Genomic DNA, 20,952 nt, shown 5'->3' with positions numbered 1-20,952 from the left:
GCAAATTCTCTACATTCAATTCCAATATTAGAGCTGCTGCTCATTGTCTGGTGTTCAGCCGTCGCAGGTCCATCACCTTAATGTCATGAAAAGAAAGGCATGTGGATGAGAGGGTGAAATGTCCGCTTTGAAGAATTATTCCCTTCTGACGTGTTTTTTGAAGGACTTGTGTTCCAATGGCAATATGTTGTTTGCATTTGGTGAAGGTGGAGGCAGAAATGTGTCTGAGAAAATGATGTTTGCTGCATGGTGGTAAAATGGCTGTTGGTGTGTAAGAGCTGTGGGTCTTAGGGTTGTTTGTGGAGCAGGAAAGGAGAATTATGGCACTGCCTGTTAAATCAAGCACGAGCAATTGATGGTTGTGCTTTGTCATTGCACAAGAGACAACGGTGTGCTCCACTTCAGTTAGTGTACAGAATTTGCAGCACACATCGACAATCCACAGCCACTGTTGTCAGGATGGCCGAGTGGTGTAAGGTGCCGGACTCAAGGAGTGTGATTCCTTGCCTTGCAATGGCTTGGTGAATTCTGATCCCTTTCTAGGGGTGTGGGTTCAAATCCCACTCCCGACATTCCTTTTTCATCCGCACAAATTCTCTCACCAGCCTACATTTCCTGACAGGCTCTGCTGAAATTTACGCCTGCCACATTTTACCACATCAACGCTATTTACGCCTCAATACAAACACAAGGTACGCCTCCACAACCATGTCCATCACACACAAAACTGCACACGAAATATACCTCATGCATCAAATCACACTTCTCCCACATTTATGCCCCAAACTCCAACCACTCCACTTTGAGGTAACTACATTTATTCCTTGCTGCTTGCGGCATTCCACATTTCATTCTAGGACTGCACCTTTCAATGGCATGGCGTACACTGCTGGTTCACATAACCAGGACAACTGTTTCAAAGAATGCCACTTCTACTACACAAAAACAACTCACTACAACTCCTTTATTTTGGCATATACTTGCAAGGATACCAGTGACATTAACATTCCAATTCATCCCCTGATGGGAAGCACAGTACTGATAGACTAGATGCCTTTGAAAGCTGGGCCGTTCAGGTGGTAATATTCAGAGTAATGCCATTGGCCAGGGGCACAGGGGTGCAAATTCCCTTCGTTCAATTCCCATATTAGAGCTGCTGCTCATTGTCTGGTGTTCAGCCGCCGCAGGTCCATCACCTTAATGTCATGAAAAGAAAGGCATGTGAATGAGAAGATGAAATGTCCGCTTTGAAGGATTATTCCCTTCTGCTGAGTTTTTTGAAGGACTTGTGTTCCAATGGCAACTGTGTTGTTTGCGTTTGGTGAAGGTGGAGGCAGAAATGTGTCTGAGAAAATGATGTTTGCTGCAAGGTGGTAAAATGGCTGTTGGTGCATAACAGCTGTGAGTCTTAGGGTTGATTTGGAGCAGGAAAGGAGAATTATGGCACTGCCTGTTAAATCAAGCACGAGCAATTGATGGTTGTGCTTTGTCATTGCACAAGAAACAACGGTGTGCTCCACTTCAGTAAGTGTACAGAATTTGCAGCACACATTGACAATCCACAGCCACTGTTGTCAGGATGGCCGAGTGGTCGAAGGCGCCCGACTCAAGGAGTGTGATTCCTTGCCTTGCAATGGCTTAGTGAATTCTGGTCCCTTTCTAGTGGGGTGCGTTCAAATCCCACTCCTTACATTCCTTTTTCATCCGCACAAATTCTTTCGCCAGCCTACATTTCCTGACAGGCTCTGCTGAAATTTACGCCTGCCACATTTTACAACATCAACGCTATTTACGCCTCAATACAATCACAATGTACGCCTCCACAACCATGTCCATCACACACAAAACTGCACACGTAATATACCTCATGCATCAAATCACACTTCTCCCACATTTATGACCCAAACTCCAAACACACCACTTTGAGGTAACTACATTTATTACTTGCTGCTTGCTGCATTCCACATTGCATTCTAGGACTGCACCTTACAATGGCATGGCGTGCACTGCTGGTTCTCATAACCAGGACAACTGTTTCAAAGAATGCCACTTCATCTACACAAAAACAACTCACTTCAACTCCCTTACTTTGGCAAGTACTTGCAAGGATACCAGTGACTTTAGAATTCCAATTCATCCCCTGATGAGATGCATAGTGCTGACAGACTCCAAGCCTTTGAAGGCTGGGCCGTTCAGGTGGTAATTTTCAGAGTAATGCCATTGGCCAGGGGCACAGGGGTGCAAATTCCCTTCGTTCAATTCCCAAATTAGAGCTGCTGCTCATTGTCTGGTGTTCAGCCGTCGCATGTCCATCACCTTAATGTCATGAAAAGAAAGGCATGTGGATGAGAAGTTGATATGTCCGCTTTGAAGGATTATTCCCATCTGCTGTGTTTTTTCAAGGACTTGTGTTCCAATGGCAACTGTGTTGTTTGCGTTTGGTGAAGGTGGAGGCAGAAATGTGTCTGAGAAAATGATGTTTGCTGCAAGGTGGTAAAATGGCTGTTGGTGCATAACAGCTGTGAGTCTGAGGGTTGTTTGTGGAGTAGGAAAGGAGCATTATGGCACTGCACGTTAATTCAAGCACGAGCAATTGATGGTTGTGCTTTGTCATTGCACAAGAGACAACGGTGTCCTCCAGTTCAGTTAGTGCACTGAATTTGCAGCACACATTGGCAATCCTGAGCAACTGTTGTCAGGATGGCCGAGTGGTCTAAGGCGCCAGACTCAAGGAGTGTGATTCCTTGCCTTGCAATGGCTTGGTGAATTCTGGTCCCTTTCTAGGGGCGTGGGTTCAAATCCCACTCCTGACATTCCTTTTTCAACCGCACAAATGCTCTCGCCAGCCTACATTTCCTGACAGGCTCTGATGAAATTTACGCCTGCCACGTTTTACCACTTCTACGCAATTTCAGCCTCAATACAAACACAAGGTACGCCTCCACAAACATGTCTATGACACACAAAATTTACTCGTAATATGCCTTACGCATCAAATCACACTTTTCCCACAAACATGACCCAAACTGCAAACACACCACTCTGAGGAAACTACATTTATTCCTTGCTGCTTGCTGCATTCCACATTGCATTCTAAGACTGCACCTTTCAATGGCATGGCATACACTGCTGGTTCTCATAACCAGGGCAACTGTTTCAAAGAATGCCACTTCTTCTACACAAAATCAACTCACTTCAACTCCCTTATTTTGGCAAATACTTACAAGGATACCAGTGACTTTAACATTCCAATTCATCAACTGATGGGAAGCACAGTACTGACAGACTAGATGCCTTTGATGGCTGGGCCATTCAGGTGGTAATATTCAGAGTAATGCCATTGAACAGGGGGACAGGGGCTGCAAATTCTCTACATTCAATTCCAATATTAGAGCTGCTGCTCATTGTCTGGTGTTCAGCCGTCGCAGGTCCATCACCTTAATGTCATGAAAAGAAAGGCATGTGGATGAGAGGGTGAAATGTCCGCTTTGAAGAATTATTCCCTTCTGACGTGTTTTTTGAAGGACTTGTGTTCCAATGGCAATATGTTGTTTGCATTTGGTGAAGGTGGAGGCAGAAATGTGTCTGAGAAAATGATGTTTGCTGCATGGTGGTAAAATGGCTGTTGGTGTATAAGAGCTGTGGGTCTTAGGGTTGTTTGTGGAGCAGGAAAGGAGAATTATGGCACTGCCTGTTAAATCAAGCACGAGCAATTGATGGTTGTGCTTTGTCATTGCACAAGAGACAACGGTGTGCTCCACTTCAGTTAGTGTACAGAATTTGCAGCACACATCGACAATCCACAGCCACTGTTGTCAGGATGGCCGAGTGGTGTAAGGTGCCGGACTCAAGGAGTGTGATTCCTTGCCTTGCAATGGCTTGGTGAATTCTGATCCCTTTCTAGGGGTGTGGGTTCAAATCCCACTCCCGACATTCCTTTTTCATCCGCACAAATTCTCTCACCAGCCTACATTTCCTGACAGGCTCTGCTGAAATTTACGCCTGCCACATTTTACCACATCAACGCTATTTACGCCTCAATACAAACACAAGGTACGCCTCCACAACCATGTCCATCACACACAAAACTGCACACGAAATATACCTCATGCATCAAATCACACTTCTCCCACATTTATGCCCCAAACTCCAACCACTCCACTTTGAGGTAACTACATTTATTCCTTGCTGCTTGCGGCATTCCACATTTCATTCTAGGCCTGCACCTTTCAATGGCATGGCGTACACTGCTGGTTCACATAACCAGGACAACTGTTTCAAAGAATGACACTTCTACTACACAAAAACAACTCACTACAACTCCTTTATTTTGGCATATACTTGCAAAGATACCAGTGACATTAACATTCCAATTCATCCCCTGATGGGAAGCACAGTACTGATAGACAAGATGCCTTTGAAAGCTGGGCCGTTCAGGTGGTAATATTCAGAGTAATGCCATTGGCCAGGGGCACAGGGGTGCAAATTCCCTTCGTTCAATTCCCATATTAGAGCTGCTGCTCATTGTCTGGTGTTCAGCCGTCGCAGGTCCATCACCTTAATGTCATGAAAAGAAAGGCATGTGAATGAGAAGATGAAATGTCCGCTTTGAAGGATTATTCCCTTCTGCTGAGTTTTTTGAAGGACTTGTGTTCCAATGGCAACTGTGTTGTTTGCGTTTGGTGAAGGTGGAGGCAGAAATGTGTCTGAGAAAATGATGTTTGCTGCAAGGTGGTAAAATGGCTGTTGGTGCATAACAGCTGTGAGTCTTAGGGTTGATTTGGAGCAGGAAAGGAGAATTATGGCACTGCCTGTTAAATCAAGCACGAGCAATTGATGGTTGTGCTTTGTCATTGCACAAGAAACAACGGTGTGCTCCACTTCAGTAAGTGTACAGAATTTGCAGCACACATTGACAATCCACAGCCACTGTTGTCAGGATGGCCGAGTGGTCGAAGGCGCCCGACTCAAGGAGTGTGATTCCTTGCCTTGCAATGGCTTAGTGAATTCTGGTCCCTTTCTCGGAGTGTGGGTTCAAAACCCACTCCTCACATTCCTTTTTCATCCGCACAAATTCTCTCACCAGCCTACATTTCCTGACAGGCTCTGCTGAAATTTACGCCTGCCACATTTTACCACATTAACGCTATTTACGCCTCAATACAAACACAAGGTACGCCTCCACAACCATGTCCATCACACACAAAACTGCACACGTAATATATCTCATGCATCAAATCTCACTTCTCCCACAATCATGACCCAAACTCCAACCACACCACTTTGAGGTAACTACATTTATTCCTTGCTGCTTGCTGCATTCCACATTGCATTCTAAGACTACACCTTTCAATGGCATGGCGTACACTGCTGGTTCTCATAACCAGGACAACTGGTTCAAAGAATGCCACTTCTTCTACGCAAAAACAACTCACTTCAACTCCCTTATTTTGGCAAATACTTGCAAGGATACCAGTGACTTTAACATTCCAAGTCATCCCCTGATGGGAAGCACAGTACTGACAGACTAGATGCCTTTGAAGACTGGGACTTTCAGGTGGTAATGTTCAGAGTAATGCCATTGGCCAGGGGCACAGGGGTGCAAATTCCCTTTGTTCAATTCCCATATTAGAGCTGCTGCTCATTGTCTGGTGTTCAGCCGTCGCAGGTCCATCACCTTAATGTCATGAAAAGAAAGGCATGTGGATGAGAAGATGAAATGTCCGCTTTGAAGGATTATTCCCTTCTGCTGAGTTTTTTGAAGGACTTGTGTTCCAATGGCAACTGTGTTGTTTGCGTTTGGTGAAGGTGGAGGCAGAAATGTGTCTGAGAAAATGATGTTTGCTGCAAGGTGGTAAAATGTCTGTTGGTGCATAACAGCTGTGAGTCTTAGGGTTGTTTGTGGAGCAGGAAAGGAGAATTATGGCACTGCCTGTTAAATCAAGCACGAGCAATTGATGGTTGTGCTTTGTCATTGCACAAGAGACAACGGTGTCCTCCAGTTCAGTTAGTGCACAGAATTTGCAGCACACATTGGCAATCCTGAGCAACTGTTGTCAGGATGGCCAAGTGGTCTAAGGCCCCAGACTCAAGGAGTGTGATTCCTTGCCTTGCAATGGCTTGGTGAATTCTGGTCCCTTTCTAGGGGCATGGGTCCAAATCCCACTCCTGACATTCCATTTTCAACCGCACAAATGCTCTCGCCAGCCAACATTTCCTGACAGGCTCTGATGAAATTTACGCCTGCCACGTTTTACCACATCTTCGCAATTTACGCCTCAATAGAAACACAAGGTACGCCTCCACAACCATGTCCATCACACACAAAACTGCACACGTAATATACCTCATGCATCAAATCTCACTTCTCCCACATTCATGACCCAAACTCCAAACACACCACTTTGAGGAAACTACATTTATTCCTTGCAGCTTGCTGCATTCCACATTGCATTCTAGGATTGCACCTTTCAATGGCATGGCGTACACTGCTGGTTCTCATAACCAGCCCAACTGTTTCAAAGAATGCCACTTCATCTACACAAAAACAACTCACTTCAACTCCCTTATTTTGGCAAATACTTGCAAGGATACCAGTGACTTTAACATTCCAAGTCATCCCCTGATGGGAAGCACAGTACTGACAGACTAGATGCCTTTGATGGCTGGGCCATTCAGGTGGTAATATTCAGAGTAATGCCATTGAACAGGGGCACAGGGGCTGCAAATTCCCTACATTCAATTCCAATATTAGAGCTGCTGCTCATTGTCTGGTGTTCAGCCGTCGCAGGTCCATCACCTTAATGTCATGAAAAGAAAGGCATGTGGATGAGAGGGTGAAATGTCCGCTTTGAAGAATTATTCCCTTCTGATGTGTTTTTTGAAGGACTTGTGTTCCAATGGCAACTGTGTTGTTTGCGTTTGGTGAAGGTGGAGGCAGAAATGTGTCTGAGAAAATGATGTTTGCTGCAAGGTGGTAAAATGGCTGTTGGTGTATAAGAGCTGTGAGTCTTAGGGTTGTTTGTGGAGCAGGAAAGGAGAATTATGGCACTGCCTGTTAAATCAAGCACGAGCAATTGATGGTTGTGCTTTGTCATTGCACAAGAGACAACGGTGTCCTCCAGTTCAGTTAGTGCACAGAATTTGCAGCACACATTGGCACTCCTGAGCAACTGTTGTCAGGATGGCCAAGTGGTCTAAGGCCCCAGATTCAAGGAGTGTGATTCCTTGCCTTGCAATGGCTTGGTGAATTCTGGTTCCTTTCTAGGGGCGTGGGTTCAAATCCCACTCCTGACATTCCTTTTTCAACCGCACAAATGCTCTCGCCAGCCAACATTTCCTGAAAGACTCTGATGAAATTTACGCCTGCCACGTTTTACCACATCTTCGCAATTTAAGCCTCAATACAAACACAAGGTACGCCTCCACGAACATGTCTATGACACACAAAATTTACACGTAACATGCCTTACGCATCAAATCACACTTTTCCCACAAACATGACCCAAACTGCAAACACACCAATGTGAGGAAACTACATTTATTCCTTGCTGCTTGCTGCATTCCACATTGCATTCTAAGACTGCACCTTTCAATGGCATGGCGTACACTGCTGGTTCTCATATCCAGGACAACTGTTTCAAAGAATGACACTTTTTCTACACAAAAACAACTCACTTCAACTCCTTTATTTTGGCAAATACTTGCAAGGATACCAGTGACTTTAACATTCCAATTCATCCCCTGATGGGAAGCACAGTACTGATAGACTAGATGCCTTTGAAAGCTGGGCCGTTTAGTTGGTAATATTCAGAGTAATGCCATTGGCCAGGGGCACAGGGGCTGCAAATTCCTTACATTCAATTCCAATATTAGAGCTGCTGCTCATTGTCTGGTGTTCAGCCATCGCAGGTCCATCACCTTAATGTCATGAAAAGAAAGGCATGTGGATGAGAGGGTGAAATTTCCGCTTTGATGGATTATTCCCTTCTGATGTGTTTTTTGAAGGACTTGTGTTCCAATGGCAACTGTGTTGCTTGCATTTGGTGAAGATGGAGGCAGAAATGTGTCTCAGAAAATGATGTTTGCTGCAAGGTGGTAAAATGGCTGTTGCTGTATAAGAGCTGTGAGTGTGAGGGTTGTTTGTGAAACAGGAAAGTAGAATTATGGCACTGCCTGTTATATCAAGCTCGAGCAATTGATGGTTGTGCTTTCTCATTGCACAAGGGACAACGGTGTGCTCCAGTTCAGTTAGTGTACAGAATTTACAGCACACATTGGCAGCCTTGCACAACTGTTGTCAGGATGGCCGAATGGTCTAAGGCACAAGACTCAAGGAGTGTGATTCCTAGCCTTGCAATGGCTTGATGAATTCTGGTCTCTTTCTAGTGCTGTGGGTTCAAATCCCACTCCTAACATTCCATTTTCATCTGCACAAATTCTCTCGCCAGCCTACATTTCCTGACAGGCTCTGCTGAAATTTACGCCTGCCACATTTTACCACTTCAACGCTATTGACGCCTCAATACAAACACAACGTACGCCTCCACAACCATGACCATCACACACAAAACTGCACACGTAATATACCTCATGCATCAAATCACACTTCTCCCACAATCATGACCCAAACTCCAAACACACCACTTTGAGGAAACTACATTTATCCCTTGCTGCATGCTGCATTCCACATTGCATTCTAGGACTGCACCTTTCAATGGCATGGCGTACACTGCTGGTTCTCATAACCAGGCCAACTGTTTCAAAGAATGCCACTTCTTCTACACAAAAACAACTCACTTCAACTCCCTTATTTTGATAAATACTTACAAGGATACCAGTGACTTTAACATTCCAATTCATCCCCTGATGGGAAGCACAGTACTGACAGACTAGATGCCTTTGATGGCTGGGCCATTCAGGTGGTAATATTCAGAGTAATGCCATTGAACAGGGGCACAGGGGCTGCATATTCCCTACATTCAATTCCAATATTAGAGCTGCTGCTCATTGTCTGGTGTTCAGCCGTCGCACGTCCCTCACCTTAATGTCATGAAAAGAAAGGCATGCGGATGAGAGGGTGAAATGTCCGCTTTGAAGAATTATTCCCGTCTGATGTGTTTTTTGAAGGATTTGTGTTCCAATGGCAACTGTGTTGTTTGCGTTTGGTGAAGGTGGAGGCAGAAATGTGTCTGAGAAAATGATGTTTGCTGCAAGGTGGTAAAATGGCTGTTGGTGTATAAGAGCTGTGTGTCTTAGGGTTGTTTGTGGAGCAGGAAAGGAGAATTATGGCACTGCCTGTTAAATCAAGCACGAGCAATTGATGGTTGTGCTTTGTCATTGCACAAGAGACAACGGTGTCCTCCAGTTCAGTTAGTGCACAGAATTTGCAGCACACATTGGCACTCCTGAGCAACTGTTGTCAGGATGGCCAAGTGGTCTAAGGCCCCAGATTCAAGGAGTGTGATTCCTTGCCTTGCAATGGCTTGGTGAATTCTGGTTCCTTTCTAGGGGCGTGGGTTCAAATCCCACTCCTGACATTCCTTTTTCAACCGCACAAATGCTCTCGCCAGCCAACATTTCCTGAAAGACTCTGATGAAATTTACGCCTGCCACGTTTTACCACATCTTCGCAATTTAAGCCTCAATACAAACACAAGGTACGCCTCCACGAACATGTCTATGACACACAAAATTTACACGTAACATGCCTTACGCATCAAATCACACTTTTCCCACAAACATGACCCAAACTGCAAACACACCAATGTGAGGAAACTACATTTATTCCTTGCTGCTTGCTGCATTCCACATTGCATTCTAAGACTGCACCTTTCAATGGCATGGCGTACACTGCTGGTTCTCATATCCAGGACAACTGTTTCAAAGAATGACACTTTTTCTACACAAAAACAACTCACTTCAACTCCTTTATTTTGGCAAATACTTGCAAGGATACCAGTGACTTTAACATTCCAATTCATCCCCTGATGGGAAGCACAGTACTGATAGACTAGATGCCTTTGAAAGCTGGGCCGTTCAGTTGGTAATATTCAGAGTAATGCCATTGGCCAGGGGCACAGGGGCTGCAAATTCCTTACATTCAATTCCAATATTAGAGCTGCTGCTCATTGTCTGGTGTTCAGCCATCGCAGGTCCATCACCTTAATGTCATGAAAAGAAAGGCATGTGGATGAGAGGGTGAAATTTCCGCTTTGATGGATTATTCCCTTCTGATGTGTTTTTTGAAGGACTTGTGTTCCAATGGCAACTGTGTTGCTTGCATTTGGTGAAGATGGAGGCAGAAATGTGTCTCAGAAAATGATGTTTGCTGCAAGGTGGTAAAATGGCTGTTGCTGTATAAGAGCTGTGAGTGTGAGGGTTGTTTGTGAAACAGGAAAGTAGAATTATGGCACTGCCTGTTATATCAAGCTCGAGCAATTGATGGTTGTGCTTTCTCATTGCACAAGGGACAACGGTGTGCTCCAGTTCAGTTAGTGTACAGAATTTACAGCACACATTGGCAGCCTTGCACAACTGTTGTCAGGATGGCCGAATGGTCTAAGGCACAAGACTCAAGGAGTGTAATTCCTAGCCTTGCAATGGCTTGATGAATTCTGGTCTCTTTCTAGTGCTGTGGGTTCAAATCCCACTCCTAACATTCCATTTTCATCTGCACAAATTCTCTCGCCAGCCTACATTTCCTGACAGGCTCTGCTGAAATTTACGCCTGCCACATTTTACCACTTCAACGCTATTGACGCCTCAATACAAACACAACGTACGCCTCCACAACCATGACCATCACACACAAAACTGCACACGTAATATACCTCATGCATCAAATCACACTTCTCCCACAATCATGACCCAAACTCCAAACACACCACTTTGAGGAAACTACATTTATCCCTTGCTGCATGCTGCATTCCACATTGCATTCTAGGACTGCACCTTTCAATGGCATGGCGTACACTGCTGGTTCTCATAACCAGGCCAACTGTTTCAAAGAATGCCACTTCTTCTACACAAAAACAACTCACTTCAACTCCCTTATTTTGATAAATACTTACAAGGATACCAGTGACTTTAACATTCCAATTCATCCCCTGATGGGAAGCACAGTACTGACAGACTAGATGCCTTTGATGGCTGGGCCATTCAGGTGGTAATATTCAGAGTAATGCCATTGAACAGGGGCACAGGGGCTGCATATTCCCTACATTCAATTCCAATATTAGAGCTGCTGCTCATTGTCTGGTGTTCAGCCGTCGCACGTCCCTCACCTTAATGTCATGAAAAGAAAGGCATGCGGATGAGAGGGTGAAATGTCCGCTTTGAAGAATTATTCCCGTCTGATGTGTTTTTTGAAGGATTTGTGTTCCAATGGCAACTGTGTTGTTTGCGTTTGGTGAAGGTGGAGGCAGAAATGTGTCTGAGAAAATGATGTTTGCTGCAAGGTGGTAAAATGGCTGTTGGTGTATAAGAGCTGTGTGTCTTAGGGTTGTTTGTGGAGCAGGAAAGGAGAATTATGGCACTGCCTGTTAAATCAAGCACGAGCAATTGATGGTTGTGCTTTGTCATTGCACAAGAGACAACGGTGTCCTCCAGTTCAGTTAGTGCACAGAATTTGCAGCACACATTGGCACTCCTGAGCAACTGTTGTCAGGATGGCCAAGTGGTCTAAGGCCCCAGATTCAAGGAGTGTGATTCCTTGCCTTGCAATGGCTTGGTGAATTCTGGTTCCTTTCTAGGGGCGTGGGTTCAAATCCCACTCCTGACATTCCTTTTTCAACCGCACAAATGCTCTCGCCAGCCAACATTTCCTGAAAGACTCTGATGAAATTTACGCCTGCCACGTTTTACCACATCTTCGCAATTTAAGCCTCAATACAAACACAAGGTACGCCTCCACGAACATGTCTATGACACACAAAATTTACACGTAACATGCCTTACGCATCAAATCACACTTTTCCCACAAACATGACCCAAACTGCAAACACACCAATGTGAGGAAACTACATTTATTCCTTGCTGCTTGCTGCATTCCACATTGCATTCTAAGACTGCACCTTTCAATGGCATGGCGTACACTGCTGGTTCTCATATCCAGGACAACTGTTTCAAAGAATGACACTTTTTCTACACAAAAACAACTCACTTCAACTCCTTTATTTTGGCAAATACTTGCAAGGATACCAGTGACTTTAACATTCCAATTCATCCCCTGATGGGAAGCACAGTACTGATAGACTAGATGCCTTTGAAAGCTGGGCCGTTCAGTTGGTAATATTCAGAGTAATGCCATTGGCCAGGGGCACAGGGGCTGCAAATTCCTTACATTCAATTCCAATATTAGAGCTGCTGCTCATTGTCTGGTGTTCAGCCATCGCAGGTCCATCACCTTAATGTCATGAAAAGAAAGGCATGTGGATGAGAGGGTGAAATTTCCGCTTTGATGGATTATTCCCTTCTGATGTGTTTTTTGAAGGACTTGTGTTCCAATGGCAACTGTGTTGCTTGCATTTGGTGAAGATGGAGGCAGAAATGTGTCTCAGAAAATGATGTTTGCTGCAAGGTGGTAAAATGGCTGTTGCTGTATAAGAGCTGTGAGTGTGAGGGTTGTTTGTGAAACAGGAAAGTAGAATTATGGCACTGCCTGTTATATCAAGCTCGAGCAATTGATGGTTGTGCTTTCTCATTGCACAAGGGACAACGGTGTGCTCCAGTTCAGTTAGTGTACAGAATTTACAGCACACATTGGCAGCCTTGCACAACTGTTGTCAGGATGGCCGAATGGTCTAAGGCACAAGACTCAAGGAGTGTAATTCCTAGCCTTGCAATGGCTTGATGAATTCTGGTCTCTTTCTAGTGCTGTGGGTTCAAATCCCACTCCTAACATTCCATTTTCATCTGCACAAATTCTCTCGCCAGCCTACATTTCCTGACAGGCTCTGCTGAAATTTACGCCTGCCACATTTTACCACTTCAACGCTATTGACGCCTCAATACAAACACAACGTACGCCTCCACAACCATGACCATCACACACAAAACTGCACACGTAATATACCTCATGCATCAAATCACACTTCTCCCACAATCATGACCCAAACTCCAAACACACCACTTTGAGGAAACTACATTTATCCCTTGCTGCATGCTGCATTCCACATTGCATTCTAGGACTGCACCTTTCAATGGCATGGCGTACACTGCTGGTTCTCATAACCAGGCCAACTGTTTCAAAGAATGCCACTTCTTCTACACAAAAACAACTCACTTCAACTCCCTTATTTTGATAAATACTTACAAGGATACCAGTGACTTTAACATTCCAATTCATCCCCTGATGGGAAGCACAGTACTGACAGACTAGATGCCTTTGATGGCTGGGCCATTCAGGTGGTAATATTCAGAGTAATGCCATTGAACAGGGGCACAGGGGCTGCATATTCCCTACATTCAATTCCAATATTAGAGCTGCTGCTCATTGTCTGGTGTTCAGCCGTCGCACGTCCCTCACCTTAATGTCATGAAAAGAAAGGCATGCGGATGAGAGGGTGAAATGTCCGCTTTGAAGAATTATTCCCGTCTGATGTGTTTTTTGAAGGATTTGTGTTCCAATGGCAACTGTGTTGTTTGCGTTTGGTGAAGGTGGAGGCAGAAATGTGTCTGAGAAAATGATGTTTGCTGCAAGGTGGTAAAATGGCTGTTGGTGTATAAGAGCTGTGTGTCTTAGGGTTGTTTGTGGAGCAGGAAAGGAGAATTATGGCACTGCCTGTTAAATCAAGCACGAGCAATTGATGGTTGTGCTTTGTCATTGCACAAGAGACAAAGGTGTGCTCCACTTCAGTTAGTGTACAGAATTTGCAGCACACATTGGCAATCATGAGCAACTGTTGTCAGGATGGCTGAGTGGTCTAAGGCGCCAGACTCAAGGAGTGTGATTCCTTGCCTTGCAATGGCATGGTGAATTCTGGTCCCTTTCTAGGGGCGTGGGTTCAAATCCCACTCCTGACATTCCTTTTTCAACCGCACAAATGCTCTCGCCAGCCTACATTTCCTGACAGGCTCTGATGAAATTTACGCCTGCCACGTTTTACCACTTCTACGCAATTTAAGCCTCAATACAAACACAAGGTACGCCTCCACAAACATGTCTATGACACACAAAATTTACTCGTAATATGCCTTACGCATCAAATCACACTTTTCCCACAATCATGACACAAACTGCAAACACACCACTTTGAGGAAACTACATTTATTCCTTGCTGCTTGCTGCATTCCACATTGCATTCTAGGACTGCACCTTTCAATGGCATGGCGTACACTGCTGGTTCTCATAACCAGGACAACTGTTTCAAAGAATGCCACTTCTTCTACACAAAAACAACTCACTTCAACTCCCTTATTTTGGCAAATACTTGCAAGGATACCAGTGACTTTAACATTCCAAGTCATCCCCTGATGAGAAGCATAGTGCTGACAGACTCCAAGCCTTTGAAGGCTGGGCCGTTCAGGTGGTAATTTTCAGAGTAATGCCATTGGACAGGGGCACAGGGGTGCAAATTCCCTTCGTTCAATTCCCATATTAGAGCTGCTGCTCATTGTCTGGTGTTCAGCCGTCGCATGTCCATCACCTTAATGTCATGAAAAGAAAGGCATGTGGATGAGAAGATGAAATGTCCGCTTTGAAGGATTATTCCCATCTGCTGTGTTTTTTCAAGGACTTGTGTTCCAATGGCAACTGTGTTGGTTGCGTTTGGTGAAGGTGGAGGCAGAAATGTGTCTGAGAAAATGATGTTTGCTGCAAGGTGGTAAAATGGCTGTTGGTGCATAACAGCTGTGAGTCTTAGGGTTGTTTGTGGAGCAGGAAAGGAGAATTATGGCACTGCCTGTTAAATCAAGCACGAGCAATTGATGGTTGTGCTTTGTCATTGCACAAGAGACAACGGTGTCCTCCAGTTCAGTTAGTGCACAGAATTTGCAGCACACATTGGCAATCCTGAGCAACTGTTGTCAGGATGGCCGAGTGGTCTAAGGCCCCAGACTCAAGGAGTGTGATTCCTTGCCTTGCAATGGCTTGGTGAATTCTGGTCCCTTTCTAGGGGCATGGGTCCAAATCCCACTCCTGACATTCCTTTTTCAACTGCACAAATGCTCTCGCCAGCCAACATTTCCTGACAGGCTCTGATGAAATTTACGCCTGCCATGTTTTACCATATCTTCGCCATTTACGCCTCAATACAAACACAACGTACGCCTCCACAACCATGTCCATCACACACAAAACTGCACACGTAATATACCTCATGCATCAAATCACACTTCTCCCACAATCATGACCCAAACTGCAAACACACCACTTTGAGGAACCTTCATTTATTCCTTGCTGCTTGCTGCATTCCACATTGCATTCTAGGACTGCACCTTTCAATGGCATGGCGTACACTGCTGGTTCTCATAACCAGCCCAACTGGTTCAAAGAATGCTACTTCTTCTACGCAAAAACAACTCACTTCAACTCCATTATTTTGGCAAATACTTGCAAGGATACCAGTGACTTTAACATTCCAAGTCATCCCCCGATGGGAAGCACAGTACTGATAGACTAGATGCCTTTGAAGGCTGGGCCTTTCAGGTTGTAATATTCAGAGTAATGCCATTGGCCAGGGGCACAGGGGCTGCAAATTCCTTACATTCAATTCCAATATTAGAGCTGCTGCTCATTGTCTGGTGTTCAGCCATCGCAGGTCCATCACCTTTATGTCATGAAAAGAAAGGCATGTGGATGAGAGGGTGTAATTTCCGCTTTGATGGATTATTCCCATCTGATGTGTTTTTTGAAGGACTTGTGTTCCAATGGCAACTGTGTTGCTTGCATTTGGTGAAGATGGAAGCAGAAATGTGTCTCAGAAAATGATGTTTGCTGCAAGGTGGTAAAATGGCTGTTGCGGTATAAGAGCTGTGAGTCTGAGGGTTGTTTGTGGAACAGGAAAGGAGAATTATGGCACTGCCTGTTAAATCAAGCTCGAGCAATTGATGGTTGTGCTTTCTCATTGCACAAGGGACAACGGTGTGCTCCAGTTCAGTTAGTGTACAGAATTTATAGCACACATTGGCAGCCTTGAGCAACTGTTGTCAGGATGGCTGAGAGGTCTAAGGCACGTGACTCAAGGAGTGTGATTCCTTGCCTTGCAATGGCTTGAGGAATTCTGGTCCCTTTCTAGTGGGGTGGGTTCAAATCCCACTCCTAACATTCCTTTTTCATCCGCACAAATTCTCTCGCCAGCCTACATTTCCTGACAGGCTCTGCTGAAATTTACGCCTGCCACATTTTACAACATCAACGCTATTTACGCCTCAATACAATCACAACGTACGCCTCCACAACCATGTCCATCACACACAAAACTGCACACGTAATATACCTCATGCATCAAATCACACTTCTCCCACATTTATGACCCAAACTCCAACCACACCACTTTGAGGTAACTACATTTATTACTTGCTGCTTGCTGCATTCCACATTGCATTCTAGGACTGCACCTTACAATGGCATGGCGTGCACTGCTGGTTCCCATAACCAGGACAACTGTTTCAAAGAATGCCACTTCATCTACACAAAAACAACTCACTTCAACTCCCTTACTTTGGCAAGTACTTGCAAGGATACCAGTGACTTTAGAATTCCAATTCATCCCCTGATGAGAAGCATAGTGCTGACAGACTCCAAGCCTTTGAAGGCTGGGCCGTTCAGGTGGTAATGTTCAGAGTAATGCCATTGGCCAGGGGCACAGGGGTGCAAATTCCCTTCGTTCAATTCCCAAATTAGAGCTGCTGCTCATTGTCTGGTGTTCAGCCGTCGCATGTCCATCACCTTAATGTCATGAAAAGAAAGGCATGTGGATGAAAAGTTGAAATGTCCGCTTTGAAGGATTATTCCCATCTGCTGTGTTTTTTGAAGGACTTGTGTTCCAATGGCAACTGTGTTGTTTGCGTTTGGTGAAGGTGGAGGCAGAAATGTGTCTGAGAAAATGATGTTTGCTGCAAGGTGGGAAAATGGCTGTTGGTGCATAACAGCTGTGAGTCTGAGGGTTGTTTGTGGAGTAGGAAAGGAGCGTTATGGCACTGCACGTTAATTCAAGCACGAGCAATTGATGGTTGTGCATTGTCATTGCACAAGAGACAACGGTGTCCTCCAGTTCAGTTAGTGCACAGAATTTGCAGCAGACATTGGCAATCCTGAGCAACTGTTGTCAGGATGGCCGAGTGGTCTAAGGCGCCAGACTCAAGGAGTGTGATTCCTTGCCTTGCAATGGCTTGGTGAATTCTGGCCCCTTTCTAGGGGCGTGGGTTCAAATCCCACTCCTGACATTCCTTTTTCAACCGCACAAATGCTCTCGCCAGCCTACATTTCCTGAGAGGCTCTGATGAAATTTACGCCTGCCACGTTTTACCACTTCTACGCAATTTCAGCCTCAATACAAACACAAGGTACGCCTCCACAAACATGTCTATGACACACAAAATTTACTCGTAATATGCCTTACGCATCAAATCACACTTTTCCCACAAACATGACCCAAACTGCAAACACACCACTATGAGGAAACTACATTTATTCCTTGCTGCTTGCTGCATTCCACATTGCATTCTAAGACTGCACCTTTCAATGGCATGGCGTACACTGCTGGTTCTCATAACCAGGGCAACTGTTTCAAAGAATGCCACTTCTTCTACACAAAATCAACTCACTTCAACTCCCTTATTTTGGCAAATACTTACAAGGATACCAGTGACTTTAACATTCCAATTCATCAACTGATGGGAAGCACAGTACTGATAGACTAGATGCCTTTGATGGCTGGGCCATTCAGGTGGTAATATTCAGAGTAATGCCATTGAACAGGGGGACAGGGGCTGCAAATTCACTACATTCAATTCCAATATTAGAGCTGCTGCTCATTGTCTGGTGTTCAGCCGTCGCAGGTCCATCACCTTAATGTCATGAAAAGAAAGGCATGTGGATGAGAGGGTGAAATGTCCGCTTTGAAGAATTATTCCCTTCTGACGTGTTTTTTGAAGGACTTGTGTTCCAATGGCAATATGTTGTTTGCGTTTGGTGAAGGTGGAGGCAGAAATGTGTCTGAGAAAATGATGTTTGCTGCATGGTGGTATAATGGCTGTTGGTGTATTAGAGCTGTGGGTCTTAGGGTTGTTTGTGGAGCAGGAAAGGAGAATTATGGCACTGCCTGTTAAATCAAGCACGAGCAATTGATGGTTGTGCTTTGTCATTGCACAAGAGAGAACGGTGTGCTCCACTTCAGTTAGTGTACAGAATTTGCAGCACACATCGACAATCCACAGCCACTGTTGTCAGGATGGCCGAGTGGTCTAAGGTGCCGGATTCAAGGAGTGTGATTCCTTGCCTTGCAATGGCTTGGTGAATTCTGATCCCTTTCTAGGGGTGTGGGTTCAAATCCCACTCCTGACATTCCTTTTTCATCCGCACGAATTCTCTCACCAGCCTACATTTCCTGACAGGCTCTGCTGAAATTTACGCCTGCCACGTTTTACCACATCAACGCTATTTACGCCTCAATACAAACACAAGGTACGCCTCCACAACCATGTCCATCACACACAAAACTGCACACGTAATATACCTCATGCATCAAATCACACTTCTCCAACATTTATGACCCAAACTCCAACCACACCACTTTGAGGTAACTACATTTATTACTTGCTGCTTGCTGCATTCCACATTTCATTCTAGGACTGCACCTTTCAATGGCATGGCGTACACTGCTGGTTCTCATAACCAGGACAACTGTTTCAAAGAATGCCACTTCTACTACACAAAAACAACTCACTTCAACTCCTTTATTTTGGCATATACTTGCAAGGATACCAGTGACTTTAACATTCCAATTCATCCCCTGATGGGAAGCACAGTACTGATAGACTAGATGCCTTTGAAAGCTGGGCCGTTCAGGTGGTAATATTCAGAGTAATGCCATTGGCCAGGGGCACAGGGGTGCAAATTCCCTTCGTTCAATTCCCATATTAGAGCTGCTGCTCATTGTCTGGTGTTCAGCCGTCGCAGGTCCATCACCTTAATGTCATGAAAAGAAAGGCATGTGAATGAGAAGATGAAATGTCCGCTTTGAAGGATTATTCCCTTCTGCTGAGTTTTTTGAAGGACTTGTGTTCCAATGGCAACTGTGTTGTTTGCGTTTGGTGAAGGTGGAGGCAGAAATGTGTCTGAGAAAATGATGTTTGCTGCAAGGTGGTAAAATGGCTGTTGGTGCATAACAGCTGTGAGTCTTAGGGTTGATTTGGAGCAGGAAAGGAGAATTATGGCACTGCCGGTTAAATCAAGCACGAGCAATTGATGGTTGTGCTTTGTCATTGCACGAGAAACAACGGTGTGCTCCACTTCAGTTAGTGTACACAATTTGCAGCACACATTGGCAATCCTGAGCAACTGTTGTCAGGATGGCCGAGTGGTCTAAGGCGCCAGACTCAAGGAGTGTGATTCCTTGCCTTGCAATGGCTTGGTGAATTCTGGTCCCTTTCTAGGGGTGTGTGTTCAATTCCCACTCCTGACATTCCTTTTTCAACCGCACAAATGCTCTCGCCAGCCTACATTTCCTGACAGGCTCTGATGAAATTTACGCCTGCCACGTTTTACCACTTCTACGCAATTTCAGCCTCAATACAAACACAAGGTACGCCTCCACAAACATGTCTATGACACACAAAATTTACTCGTAATATGCCTTACGCATCAAATCACACTTTTCCCACAAACATGACCCAAACTGCAAACACACCACTGTGAGGAAACTACATTTATTCCTTGCTGCTAGCTGCATTCCACATTGCATTCTAAGACTGCACCTTTCAATGGCATGGCGTACACTGCTGGTTCTCATAACCAGCCCAACTGTTTCAAAGAATGACCATTTTTCTACACAAAAACAACTCACTTCAACTCCTTTATTTTGGCAAATACTTGCAAGGATACCAGTGACTTTAACGTTCCAATTCATCCCCTGATGGGAAGCACAGTACTGATAGACTAGATGCCTTTGAAAGCTGGGCCGTTCAGGTGGTAATATTCAGAGTAATGCCATTGGACAGGGGCACAGGGGTGCAAATTCCCTTCGTTCAATTCCCATATTAGAGCTGCTGCTCATTGTCTGGTGTTCAGCCGTCGCAGGTCCATCACCTTAATGTCATGAAAAGAAAGGCATGTGGATGAGAAGATGAAATGTCCGCTTTGAAGGATTATTCCCATCTGCTGTGTTTTTTCAAGGACTTGTGTTCCAATGGCAACTGTGTTGTTTGCGTTTGGTGAAGATGGAAGCAGAAATGTGTCTCAGAAAATGATGTTTGCTGCAAGGTGGTAAAATGGCTGTTGGCGCATAACAGCTGTGAGTCTTAGGGTTGTTTGTGGAGCAGGAAAGGAGAATTATGGCACTGCCTGTTAAATCAAGCACGAGCAATTGATGGTTGTGCTTTGTCATTGCACAAGAGACAACGGTGTCCTCCAGTTCAGTTAGTGCACAGAATTTGCAGCACACATTGGCAATCCTGAGCAACTGTTGTCAGGATGGCCAAGTGGTCTAAGGCCCCAGACTCAAGGAGTGTGATTCCTTGCCTTGCAATGGCTTGGTGAATTCTGGTCCCTTTCTAGGGGCATGGGTCCAAATCCCACTCCTGACATTCCATTTTCAACCGCACAAATGCTCTCGCCAGCCAACATTTCCTGACAGGCTCTGATGAAATTTACGCCTGCCACGTTTTACCACATCTTCGCAATTTACGCCTCAATCGAAACACAAGGTACGCCTCCACAACCATGTCCATCACACACAAAACTGCACACGTAATATACCTCATGCATCAAATCACACTTCTCCCACAATC

General features: G+C 44.9%; 10 non-coding genes across 10 annotated transcripts; all 10 read left to right on the top strand.

Annotated features, from left to right (window-relative positions):
• The first annotated feature begins 453 nt into the window (after positions 1-453).
• Positions 454-572, top strand: trnal-caa (transfer RNA leucine (anticodon CAA)). The gene is made up of 2 exons: positions 454-491; positions 526-572. It is a non-coding gene; the product is annotated as a tRNA-Leu (tRNA).
• Positions 573-2,694: 2,122 nt separating this feature from the next.
• trnal-caa (transfer RNA leucine (anticodon CAA)) lies at positions 2,695-2,813 on the top strand. Its single transcript has 2 exons — positions 2,695-2,732; positions 2,768-2,813. It is a non-coding gene; the product is annotated as a tRNA-Leu (tRNA).
• Positions 2,814-3,814: 1,001 nt separating this feature from the next.
• On the top strand, positions 3,815-3,933 carry trnal-caa (transfer RNA leucine (anticodon CAA)). The gene is made up of 2 exons: positions 3,815-3,852; positions 3,887-3,933. It is a non-coding gene; the product is annotated as a tRNA-Leu (tRNA).
• A 3,244-nt stretch (positions 3,934-7,177) lies between these two features.
• trnal-caa (transfer RNA leucine (anticodon CAA)) lies at positions 7,178-7,296 on the top strand. Its single transcript has 2 exons — positions 7,178-7,215; positions 7,251-7,296. It is a non-coding gene; the product is annotated as a tRNA-Leu (tRNA).
• Positions 7,297-9,420: 2,124 nt separating this feature from the next.
• On the top strand, positions 9,421-9,539 carry trnal-caa (transfer RNA leucine (anticodon CAA)). Its single transcript has 2 exons — positions 9,421-9,458; positions 9,494-9,539. It is a non-coding gene; the product is annotated as a tRNA-Leu (tRNA).
• Positions 9,540-11,663: 2,124 nt separating this feature from the next.
• Positions 11,664-11,782, top strand: trnal-caa (transfer RNA leucine (anticodon CAA)). The gene is made up of 2 exons: positions 11,664-11,701; positions 11,737-11,782. It is a non-coding gene; the product is annotated as a tRNA-Leu (tRNA).
• A 2,124-nt stretch (positions 11,783-13,906) lies between these two features.
• On the top strand, positions 13,907-14,025 carry trnal-caa (transfer RNA leucine (anticodon CAA)). The gene is made up of 2 exons: positions 13,907-13,944; positions 13,980-14,025. It is a non-coding gene; the product is annotated as a tRNA-Leu (tRNA).
• Positions 14,026-17,269: 3,244 nt separating this feature from the next.
• trnal-caa (transfer RNA leucine (anticodon CAA)) lies at positions 17,270-17,388 on the top strand. The gene is made up of 2 exons: positions 17,270-17,307; positions 17,343-17,388. It is a non-coding gene; the product is annotated as a tRNA-Leu (tRNA).
• A 1,001-nt stretch (positions 17,389-18,389) lies between these two features.
• trnal-caa (transfer RNA leucine (anticodon CAA)) lies at positions 18,390-18,508 on the top strand. Its single transcript has 2 exons — positions 18,390-18,427; positions 18,462-18,508. It is a non-coding gene; the product is annotated as a tRNA-Leu (tRNA).
• Positions 18,509-19,509: 1,001 nt separating this feature from the next.
• On the top strand, positions 19,510-19,628 carry trnal-caa (transfer RNA leucine (anticodon CAA)). The gene is made up of 2 exons: positions 19,510-19,547; positions 19,583-19,628. It is a non-coding gene; the product is annotated as a tRNA-Leu (tRNA).
• Positions 19,629-20,952: the final 1,324 nt, after the last annotated feature.

This window comes from Cetorhinus maximus, chromosome 12 (genome assembly GCF_964194155.1).
Source record: "Cetorhinus maximus chromosome 12, sCetMax3.hap1.1, whole genome shotgun sequence".
NCBI lineage: Eukaryota > Metazoa > Chordata > Chondrichthyes > Lamniformes > Cetorhinidae > Cetorhinus > Cetorhinus maximus.
The sequence above is the reverse complement of the archived record's forward strand: the minus strand, read 5'-3'. Positions and strand labels throughout refer to the sequence as shown.